Source organism: Panthera leo, chromosome E2 (genome assembly GCF_018350215.1).
Source record: "Panthera leo isolate Ple1 chromosome E2, P.leo_Ple1_pat1.1, whole genome shotgun sequence".
In the NCBI taxonomy this organism is placed as follows: domain Eukaryota; kingdom Metazoa; phylum Chordata; class Mammalia; order Carnivora; family Felidae; genus Panthera; species Panthera leo.
In genome coordinates this window covers 4,305,603-4,316,457 of record NC_056693.1, presented here as the reverse complement: position 1 = coordinate 4,316,457, position 10,855 = coordinate 4,305,603, and the positions used below count along the sequence as shown (strand labels likewise).

General features: G+C 44.0%; 1 pseudogene; it reads right to left on the bottom strand.

The window, feature by feature from the left end:
• Nucleotides 1-603: 603 nt before the first annotated feature.
• LOC122208811 lies at nucleotides 604-9,896 on the bottom strand (annotated as a pseudogene).
• Nucleotides 9,897-10,855: the final 959 nt, after the last annotated feature.

Below are 10,855 nucleotides of genomic sequence, written 5' to 3'. Positions count from 1 at the left end.
CAATTCTTCAAAGCTCTTGAACTAAAAAAGGATAATTTAATTATCTCTTCTTTTAAAAATAGTAGAATCCACCCATCAAACCATGCGATGAAGGTGCTTTTATCTGTTTATTTACAAAGATATCTCTTTCTTCTGTGTATACGTCTTCTACTTAGGCTTCCTATCATTACTGGAGTCAGTATTCCTCAATTACTCTTTACTACAAAATTCCATGTCATCTAACTTTCAACTTAATCGGCATTGAGTAGGTCAAACATGTGCAATAATTCCTAATGTACATTAGCGGTTTCATGTTCCTTCTTTCACTTGTATTCCACTGAATATCCTTATCAGGTATTTTGTCAGATTCCATATTTCTTTTTTTTAATGTTTATTTATTTTTGAGAGAGAGAGAGAGAGAGAGAGAGAGAGACATATCGTGACCGGGGGAGGGGCTGAGACAGAAGGAGACACAGAATCCGAAGCAGGCTATAGGCTCCACACTGTCAGCACAGAGCCTGACTCAGGGCTCAAACTCATGAAAGGTGAAATCATGACCTGAGCCAAAGTCAGATGTTTAACTGACTGAGCCACCCGGCTGCCCCTCAGGTTCCATATTTCTGCTCATAACTTGAAGGCGGTGCACCCCAGTGGTCTGAAAATTAATAAGAAACCTGTTTTTAGGCAGAAAATCTTCTCTGGGAAGTGGAAGATCCAGTAAGACACAGGTGCTTCACCTCCAGTTCCTCATCTGTCAGACCACAGCATTTCCTGCTTCTTCCCTGTCTGCCTCCAGGGATCCCAGAAAAGAAAGTACTGTTCACAAAGGCAACCAACTGAATGGGAGAGGATATTTGCAAATGACATGTCAGATAAAGGGTTAGTACCCAAAATCTATAAATAACTTATCAAACTCAAAAAACAAATAATCCAGTGAAGAAATGGGCAAAAGACATGAATAAACACTTCTCCAAAGAAGACATCCAGATGGCCAACCGACACATGAAAAAATGCTCAACATCACTCATCATCAGGGAAATACAAGTCAAAACCACATTGAGATACCACCTCATACCTGTCAGAATGGCTAACATTAACAACTCAGCACACAAGAGATATTGGCAAGGATACCAAGAAAAAGGATCTCTTTTGCACTGTTGGTGGGAATGGAAGCTGGTGCAGCCACTCTGGAAAACAGTATGGAGGTTCCTCAAAAAATTAAAAATAGCACTGCCCTATGACTCAGCAATTGCACTACTAGGTATTTATCCAAGGGATACAGTAATGCTGTGTTGAAGGGGCACATGCACCCCTACGTTTATAGCAGCACAATCCACAATAGCCAAAGTATGGAAAGAGCCCAAATGTCCATCGATGGATGAATGGATAAAGAAGATGTGGTATGTATATGCAATGGAGTGTTACTCGGCAATCACAAAGAATGAAATCTTGCATTTGCAACTACGTGGGTGGAACTAGACAGTATTATGCTAAGCAAAATTAGTCAGTTAGAGAAAGACAAATATCATATGACTTCAGTCATATGAGGACTTTAGGACGCAGAACAGATGAACGCAAGGGAAGGGAGGCAAAAATAATATAAAAACAGGGAGGGAGACAAAACATAAGAGACTCTTAAGTATGGAGAACAAACAGAGGGTTACTGGAGGGGTTTTGGGAGGGGGGATGGGCTAAATGGGTAAGGGGCATTAAGGAATCTACTCCTGAAATCACTATTGCACAATATGCTAACTTGGATGTAAATTAAAACAATAAAAAATTAAATTAAATTAAATTAAATTAAATTAACAAGAAAGTACTGCTCACACACGCTCCAAAGGACTCTTCAGAGATATGAACCAGAAGGTTGTAATTGTTTTTGGTAACTGGCAACTAGGAAAAACTTTTTTTCAGAAACGTTCCCAGGTCTCCAAGTCTGCACTGTCACTGCCAGTACATGTGAAATGGTAATTGTGGGTCTAAGGGGAGGTGAGGACACAGGACCACAAACCCATAGCTTACAGTATGGCTGCCCCCCAAGCCTCCTGCCCCCCCCTCCACACAAACACACAAGCAAAGGCTGTTGCAACCTTCACACTCAGTCCACCAGCCTGGCAGCAGAAAGTATTCAAGTAAGGGTTTTCTCTTTCAGGCTGAAGAGCAGAGTCCCTAACGAAAGGAGGTGTTTCAGGAGCCTGTGTAAGTGATGTCAGAAAAGGAATACTTCTGGGGTGGAGCCTGCTCCGGTACCAAAGCTATATGGGGATGAGGGAAATTGCTAAGGCATGGGCTGAGCTGGTAAAGAAAACTGGGAGTACTAGACCTACACCAATCCCTGATGATTCTTTTTCTTTCCTTTTTTTTAAGTAGGCTCTGCACCCAATGTGGGGCTTGAATTCATAACCCTGAGATCAAGAGTCACATGTTTTACCGACTGAGCCAGCCAGGTGCCCCAATCCTTGATGATTCTTAACATAACCTAATACAATCCTTACTCACAGTGTTTGCTCGTGTTTAAGCCAAGTGATTATGGAATTTGATTTTTTTTTAAATTTTTTTAACGTTTATTTATTTTTGAGACAGAGAGAGAGCATGAACAGGGGAGGATCAGAGAAAGAGGGAGACACAGAATCTGAAACAGGCTCCAGGCTCTGAGCTGTCAGCACAGAGCCCGACGCGGGGCTCGAACTCATGGACCACGAGATCATGCCCTGAGCCGAACTCGGACGCTTAACCGACTGAGCCACCCAGGCGCCCCGGAAAACATTTAAAGAAAGGTAATTTAGGATTTGTGTTTCAGACAGTGGTGGTGAGGCTCAAATGTGTCCTGTGATATTTTCTCTGGTTGAAAAATATTGTGATATCCCAAACTCAATGCACATTCCTCTTTGACTTTAATACCATGCACAAGTTTCACAAATCTCATTTCTAATATTTTCACTTAACTGAGGTTTGAAAAGTATGTGATCAGAAAATAGGTACGATTTTATTTCTTTTTTTTTCAACGTTTTTTTATTTATTTTTGGGACAGAGAGAGACAGAGCATGAACGGGGGAGGGGCAGAGAGAGAAGGAGACACAGAATAGGAAAGAAGCTCCAGGCTCCGAGCTGTCAGCCCAGAGCCTGACGCGGGGCTCGAACTCACGGACCGCGAGATCGTGACCTGGCTGAAGTCGGACGCTTAACCGACTGCGCCACCCAGGCGCCCCTTTTTTAATTTTTTTTTTCAACGTTTTTTTATTTATTTTTGGGACAGAGAGAGACAGAGCATGAACGGGGGAGGGGCAGAGAGAGAAGGAGACACAGAATAGGAAAGAGGCTATTTCTATACATTTTATTATTTATTAAGCTTTCGTGACCCATAGTTGATGGCATGGCATAAATTGTTGAATTCGGTGATATTAGTGTTCAATTACTATAATATAGACACAGGACTCTCATCCTGGTGTAAAAGCAAATGAGTCTTTCTGCAAACATCCTAACATTGAGCCAATTTTGCATTCATTAAACCCAAACTTGGTAATGGGGCAGATTCCTTTCATATGACATTGCTATCTGTACTGCATATAAATTTTATTAGAATCTCTAAAGCCTTATTCTCTAAGATTTTATTTTTTTAAGAAATCTCTACCCCCAATTCATAACCCCAAGATGAAGCGTCACAGAAGCTGAGCCAACCAGACAGCCCTCTAAAGTTTCATTCTTAACTGGTGTTGACTTATAGAATGAATCTTTATACATAAAGAAAGGGTTTTAGGGGCGCCTGGGTGGCTCAGTCCATTAAGCATCTGACTTCGGCTCAGGTCATCATCTCACGGTTTGGGAGTTCAAGCCCCACATCTGGCTCTGTGCTGACAGCTCAGAGCCTGGAGCCTGCTTCGGATTCTGTGTCTCCCTCTCTCTCTGCCCCTCCCCCACTCACGTTCTGTCTCCCTCTCTCAAAAATAAACACACATTATGTCCATCAATTGATGAATGGGTAAAGAAATTGTGGTTTATATACACAATGGAGTACTATGTGGCAATGAGAAAGAATGAAATATGGCCCTTTGTAGCAACGTGGATGGAACTGGAGAGTGTGATGCTAAGTGAAATAAGCCATACAGAGAAAGACAGATACCATATGGTTTCACTCTTATGTGGATCCTGAGAAACTTAACAGAAACCCATGGGGGAGGGGAAGGAAAAAAAGAGGTTAGAGTGGGAGAGAGCCAAAGCATAGGAGACTCTTAAAAACTGAGAACAAACTGAGGGTTGATGGGGGGTGGGAGGGAGGGGAGGGTGGGTGATGGGTATTGAGGAGGGCACCTTTTGGGATGAGCACTGGGTGTTGTATGGAAACCAATTTGACAATAAATTTCATATATTGAAAAAAAAATAAACACACATTAAAAAATTTTTTTTTTATGAAATACTACCAATCTAAGGTAAAATGTTGGGGCACCTGGCTGGCTCAGTGAGTTCGAGCCCCATGTTGGGGGCAGAGATTACTAAAAATAAATAAATAAAGCTAAAATGAATGAATGAATGAATGAATGAATAAAGTAGGGATGCCTGGATGACTCCATTGGTTAGGCATGTGACTTTTTTTTTTTAATGTTTATTTTTGAGAGAGAGACACAGAATCTGAAGCAGGCTCCAGGTTCCAAGTTCTGAGCTGTCAGCACAGAGCCTGACCCGGGGCTCAAACCCATGAACCATGAGATCATGACCTGAGCTGAAGTTGGAAGCTTAACCAACTGAGCTGCCCAGGCGCCTCTGGGCAGCTGACTCTTGATATCAGCTCAGGTCATGATAGCACAGTTTGTGGGACTGAGCCCCATCTGGCTCTGCACTGATGGCACAAAGGCAGAGGGAAAAACAACAACAACAAGAAAAATACATGTTTCCGTTAAGATGAGGGAATTTTTTTATTCTTATCCAGGCAAAGCTGGGCCTGGACACACTGGGGTCACAGTTCATCAGCATAAAGGAGCTGAGAGTAGGGAAACATACAGCAAAGAGAGCTGACATGGCCACCAGCAACTGGCTGGGTTATTTATTTTAAATTATTTTTTTAACATTTATTTATTTTTGAGACAGAGAGAGACAGAGCATGAACGGGGAAGGGTCAGAGAGAGAGGGAGACACAGAATCCAAAACAGGCTCCAGGCTCTGAGCTGTCAGCACAGAGTCCGACGTGGGGCTTGAACTCACAAACCGTGAGATCACGACCTGAGCTGAAGTCGGACGCTTAACCAACTGAGCCACCCAGGCGCCCTGGCTGGGTTATTTAAACAAGCCACACAAACTTGACAAATGGAGGAGAGTCTATGACAAAACACAAAGGTGTTCACCAGAAGGAGGATGCTCTGGGTGGCTCTGGAACCAGCGGAGAATCTGGGGGAGACACTGGTTGCATGAATGTATCAGACTCTGCTTGTGCCTGTGCAGGATGGAGACCATGTAGCCCCCGGCCCAGAGCATGAGCCCCAGAGAGAAAACATCAGTGAGCGATAGCCACACCACAAACAGAGAGACTCCGATATTATTGTGAAAGACCCCACAACAGTATCCATAACTCCTTTTCCACGTGATGTTTGTGCTGATCCACTGGCCAGTCTCATAAAGCGGGAAAATGTCGTTTATCATCACGTCCGGCATCCAGCAGAGGGCGGTGGAGGGGCCGATGTACTTTGCAACTTTCCCTTTTTTTTTTCTTTTTTTTAACGTTTATTTATTTATTTATTTATTTATTTTTAATATATGAAATTTACTGTCAAATTGGTTTCCATACAACACCCAGTGCTCATCCCAAAAGGTGCCCTCCTCAATACCCATCACCCACCCTCCCCTCCCTCCCATCCTCCCCTCCCTCCCACCCATCAACACTCAGTTTGTTCTCAGTTTTCAACAGTCTCTTATGCTTTGGCTCTCTCCCACTCTAACCTCTTTTTTTTTTTTTTTCCTTCCCCTCCCCCATGGATTTCTGTTACGTTTCTCAGGATCCACATAAGAGTGAAACCATATGGTATCTGTCTTTCTCTGTATGACTTCTTTCACTTAGCATCACACTCTCCAGTTCCATCCACGTTGCTACAAAAGGCCATATTTCATTTTTTCTCATTGCCACGTAGTATTCCATTGTGTATATAAACCACAATTTCTTTATCCATTCATCAGTTGATGGACATTTAGGCTCTTTCCATAATTTGGCTATTGTTGAGAGTGCTGCTATAAACATTGGGGTACAAGTGCCCCTATGCATCAGTACTCCTGTATCCCTTGGATAAATTCCTAGCAGTGCTATTGCTGGGTCATAGGGTAGCGCTATTTTTAATTTTCTGAGGAACCTCCACACTGCTTTCCAGAGAGGCTTCACCAATTTGCATTCCCACCAACAGTGCAAGAGGGTTCCTGTTTCTCCACATCCTCTCCAGCATCTATAGTCTCCTGATTTGTTCATTTTGGCCACTCTGACTGGCGTGAGGTGATATCTGAGTGTGGTTTTGATTTGTATTTCCCTGATAAGGAGCGACGTTGAGCATCTTTTCATGTGCCTGTTGGCCATCAGGATGTCTTCTTTAGAGAAGTGTCTATTCATGTTTTCTGCCCATTTCTTCACTGGGTTCTTTGTTTTTCGGGTGTGGAGTTTGGTGAGCTCTTTATAGATTTTGGATACTAGCCCTTTGTCTGATATGTCATTTGCAAATATCTTTTCCCATTCCGTTGGTTGCCTTTTAGTTTTGTTGGTTGTTTCCTTGGCTGTGCAGAAGCTTTTTATCTTCATAAGGTCCCAGTAATTCACTTTTGCTTTTAATTCCCTTGCCTTTGGGGATGTGTCGAGTAAGAGATTGCTACGGCTGAGGTCAGAGAGGTCTTTTCCTTCTTTCTCCTCTAGGGTTTTGATGGTTTCCTGTCTCACATTCACGTCCTTTATCCATTTTGAGTTTATTTTTGTGAATGGTGTGAGAAAGTGGTCTAGTTTCAATCTTCTGCACGTTGCTGTCCAGTTCTCCCAGCACCATTTGTTGAAGAGACTGTCTTTTTTCCATTGGATGTTCTTTCCTGCTTTGTCAAAGATGAGTTGGCCATACGTTTGTGGGTCTAGTTCTGGGGTTTCTATTCTATTCCATTGGTCTATGTGTCTGTTTTTGTGCCAGCAACTTTCCCTTTAAGCGCTGCCCACCTGGAGTTCTGGGGGCTGATGGTGATGGCCTGGAAGATACTCAACAGGCAGGTGATCTCAATGGACACACCCCTGGCCACTCTCTGAACATAGAAGAGAAGGACACATCTAAAATCGTCAGCACACAGGGCACCTGGGTGGCTCAGTCGGTTAAGCATCCGACTTTGGCTCAGGTCATGATCTCGTGGTCCGTGAGTTCAAGCCCCGCATCGGGCTCTGTGCTGACCGCTCAGAGCCTGGAGCCTGCTTCGGATTCTGTGACTCCCTCTCTTTCTGCCCCTCCCCCACTCACACTCTGTCTCTCTCTGTCCCTCAAAAATGAATAAATGTTAAAAAAAAATAAAATGAGGGGCGTCTGGGTGGTTTGGTCGGTTAAGCATCTGACTTCGGCTCAGGTCATGATCTCACGGTCTGTGAGTTCAAGCCCCGCATCGGGCTCTGTGCTGACCGCTCAGAGCCTGGAGCCTGTTTCAGACTCTGTGTCTCCCTCTCTTTCTGACCCTCCCCCATTCATGCTCTGTCTCAAAAATAAATAAACGTTAAAAAAAATTTTTTTTTAATCATTGGCGCACTGCCTCCCCCCAAAATCTGCCATCGTGTGGGGGACTCCTTTAGAGAGAATGACCAAAGCGTTGGCTACAGTCAGGTGCCTGGGAATCAAATCTGCACACTTCGCCCCCAGTGAAAGAAAGGAGGAGGTAAGGGTGAAGAAGAGACAAGTTCCCCAGGATTCTGCGACCACAGTCTGTGATAAGATCACTCCGACTGCCAGATCCCTGGTGGCCTTCCTGCCAGTCCTCAGTGACTGATGCTTGCCTTCAAAGCCATTGGATCCTGTGTAGGAACTGGGGGCGGGAACCACATCCAGAGTGTCAACTCAATCCCAACATTCTCCATTTACTCTGTGGGTTCTAAGATATTTCTAACTTCATTTTTTCGGTCTTTTCTTAAGAGATTTTTCAAGAGTTAGGGGCGCCTGGGTGGCTCAGAGGGTTTAGTGCGAGACTCCAGCTCAGCTCATGATTTCACAGTTCATGGGTTCAAGCCCCGCATCAGGTTCCGTGCTGACAGCTCAGAGCCTGGAGCCTGCGTCCGATTCTGTGTCTCCCTCTCTCCCTCTTTCTCTCTGCCCCTCCCCCACTTGCTCTCTGTGTGTCTCTCTCTCAAAAAAATGAATAAACATTTTAGGGGCACCTGGGTGGCTCGGTCGGTAAAGCGTCCGACTTCGGCTCAGGTCATGATCTCACAGTCTGTGAGTTCGAGCCCTGCGTCGGGCTCTGTGCTGACTGCTCGGAGCCTGGAGCCTGTTTCAGATTCTGTGTCTCCCTCTCTCTCTGCCCCTCCCCTGTTCACGCTCTGTCTCTGTCTCAAAAATAAATAAACGTTAAAAAAAATTTTTTTAAATGAATAAACATTTTAAAAATATAAAGAAATATATATTTTTTTTCAGGGGGCACAGTCAGTTAAGTGTCCAGCTTTGGCTCATATCATGATCCCAAGGTTCGTGGGTTTGAGCCTTGTGTTGGGCTCTGCACTGACAGCTCAGAGCCCAGAGTCTACTTCAGATTCTGTGTCTCCCTCCCTCTCTCTCTCTCTGTCTCTCTCTCTCTCTGCTACTCCCCCACTTGTGTGCATGCACACGCTCTTTCTCTCTCAAAAATAAACATTTTTGGGGCGCCTGGGTGGCTCAGTCACCCAGTTGAAGTTGAACATTCAACTTCAGCTCAGGTCATGATCTCACAGTTCATGAGTTCGAGCCCCGCATCAGGCTCTGTGCTGACAGCTCGGAGCCTGGAGCCTGCTTCGTACTCTGTTTCTCTCTCTCTCTCTCTCTCTCTCTCTGCCCCTCACCTTGATCTCTCTCTCTCTCAAAAACAAACTTAAAAAAAATAAAACATTTTTTTAAATGAAAAATAAATATATTTTCACTGGTATAAAAGTATACATCTATTTGTGGATGATGCTTTTTGTGTCTTTTGAACACACCACAGAGACATGCACACAGACTAAAATAAAAGCTATTGTTTATGAGTTGTGTGTTAAACTGAAAATTTGTTCTGTTGGGGCACCTGGGTGGCTAAGTTGGTTAAGTGTCCAACTTCAGCTCAGGTCATAAGCACTCGGCTCGTGAGTTCAAGCCCTGCATCGGGCTCTTTGCTGACAGTTCAGAGCCTCGAGCCTGTTTTCAGATTCGGTGTCACCTTCCCTCTCTGTCCCTCCTCAGCTCTCACTCTGTTTCTCTCGCTCTCTCTCTCTCAAAAATGAATAAATGTCAAAAAATTCTTTTAAAAAGAAACAAAATTTCTTTTGCTGATCATTTAGGAGTTGTATTTTAGAATTTTGAGACACTTGAACATACATTGATATGAGTGTTACAAAGCAATGAGTATGTCTGTGACATGATTGTGGAATGAATGGAAATTTGCAGGACCGATGCCTGAACAATTTAGAACCTTCACCCGCAAAAATGAGTATCTCCAAGTAAGTAAAGGTGAGAGCCTTCATTTCCCAAAGCAAACTGTAAGCAAAGACAAAGAAGAGAGGCGTCTTTCCAGATGAAATATGACGCTTTATGCAGAACTCTCAGTAAATCACTCCAGATCCATATTAACGACAAAGAAAAAACTTTACTAACCTTAAAATTGTATTGGCTTCAGAGTGGAGGGCTCTGCCAGAGAACTGAACCAAGAAGGTAAAGTTGGTTGTAATGGAACAAGCTGATGTCAGGTCCCTGACTCACCCTGGTCATGTCACTGCTATGGTATTGTTGGAGGGGGGAAAAAAAAACAGTCAATTATACACCATGCCTCCAGCCCGTATCAGTGTCTGCCTTTGTCACCGGCTTTGGACCTCTATCGTCACCTTGGTTCCAAACGGACCCCAAGTTCTCATGCTCCACGGGTGGCTCCTGCACCAGCCCCTGCGAATGCAAGGTATGAATGCGCCCCCTGCAGGAAGAGCCAGGTGTGCGAGGAGGCATCAGACAAGTGAACCTGATGTGGAGGAGAGAGCCTGCTCCGGATGTAGAGAGCAAAGCAGGAGCTTTAAAACATTTTTTGCATATTACTCTGAGCTGTTTGCTACATTCTTGTTTCTATGAAATATGTGAATTATACTAAAAGTTGTTGATTTAAAAAAAAAATTTAATGCTTATTTTATTTTTGAGAGAGAGTGAGACAGGCAGAGTGTGAGTGGGGGAGGGCAGAGAAAGGGAGACACAGAATCCGAAGCAGGCTCCAGGCTCTGAGCTGTCAGCACAGAGCCCGATGCAGAGCTTGAGCCCACGAGCCAAGAGATCATGACCTGAGCCAAAGTCAAGAGGCTCAACTGACTGAGCCACCCAGGTGCCCCTATAATTTACTGTTTTTAATCAACAACGTTTAGGGGCGCTTGGGTGGCTCAGTTGGTTGAAAATCCGACTCTTGATTTCAGCTCACGTCGTGATCCCAGGGTCTCGGGATGGAGCCCCATGTCGGTTTACATGCTAAGCATGGAGCCTGCTTGGGATTCTCTCTCTGCCCTTCCCCCGCTCACACTCTTTCTCTCTCTCAAAAATAAATTAAAAAAAAAAACTTAAAATATAAATTTAAAAAAACCAAATTACCATCAGAATCTAATCAGGAGAAAGCATCAGTTTTATGCAAATTTCGAGCCATCTATAGCTTCCAAGTCCCATAATCTCCAGTGTATTTAAACTGTTTCCTTAGC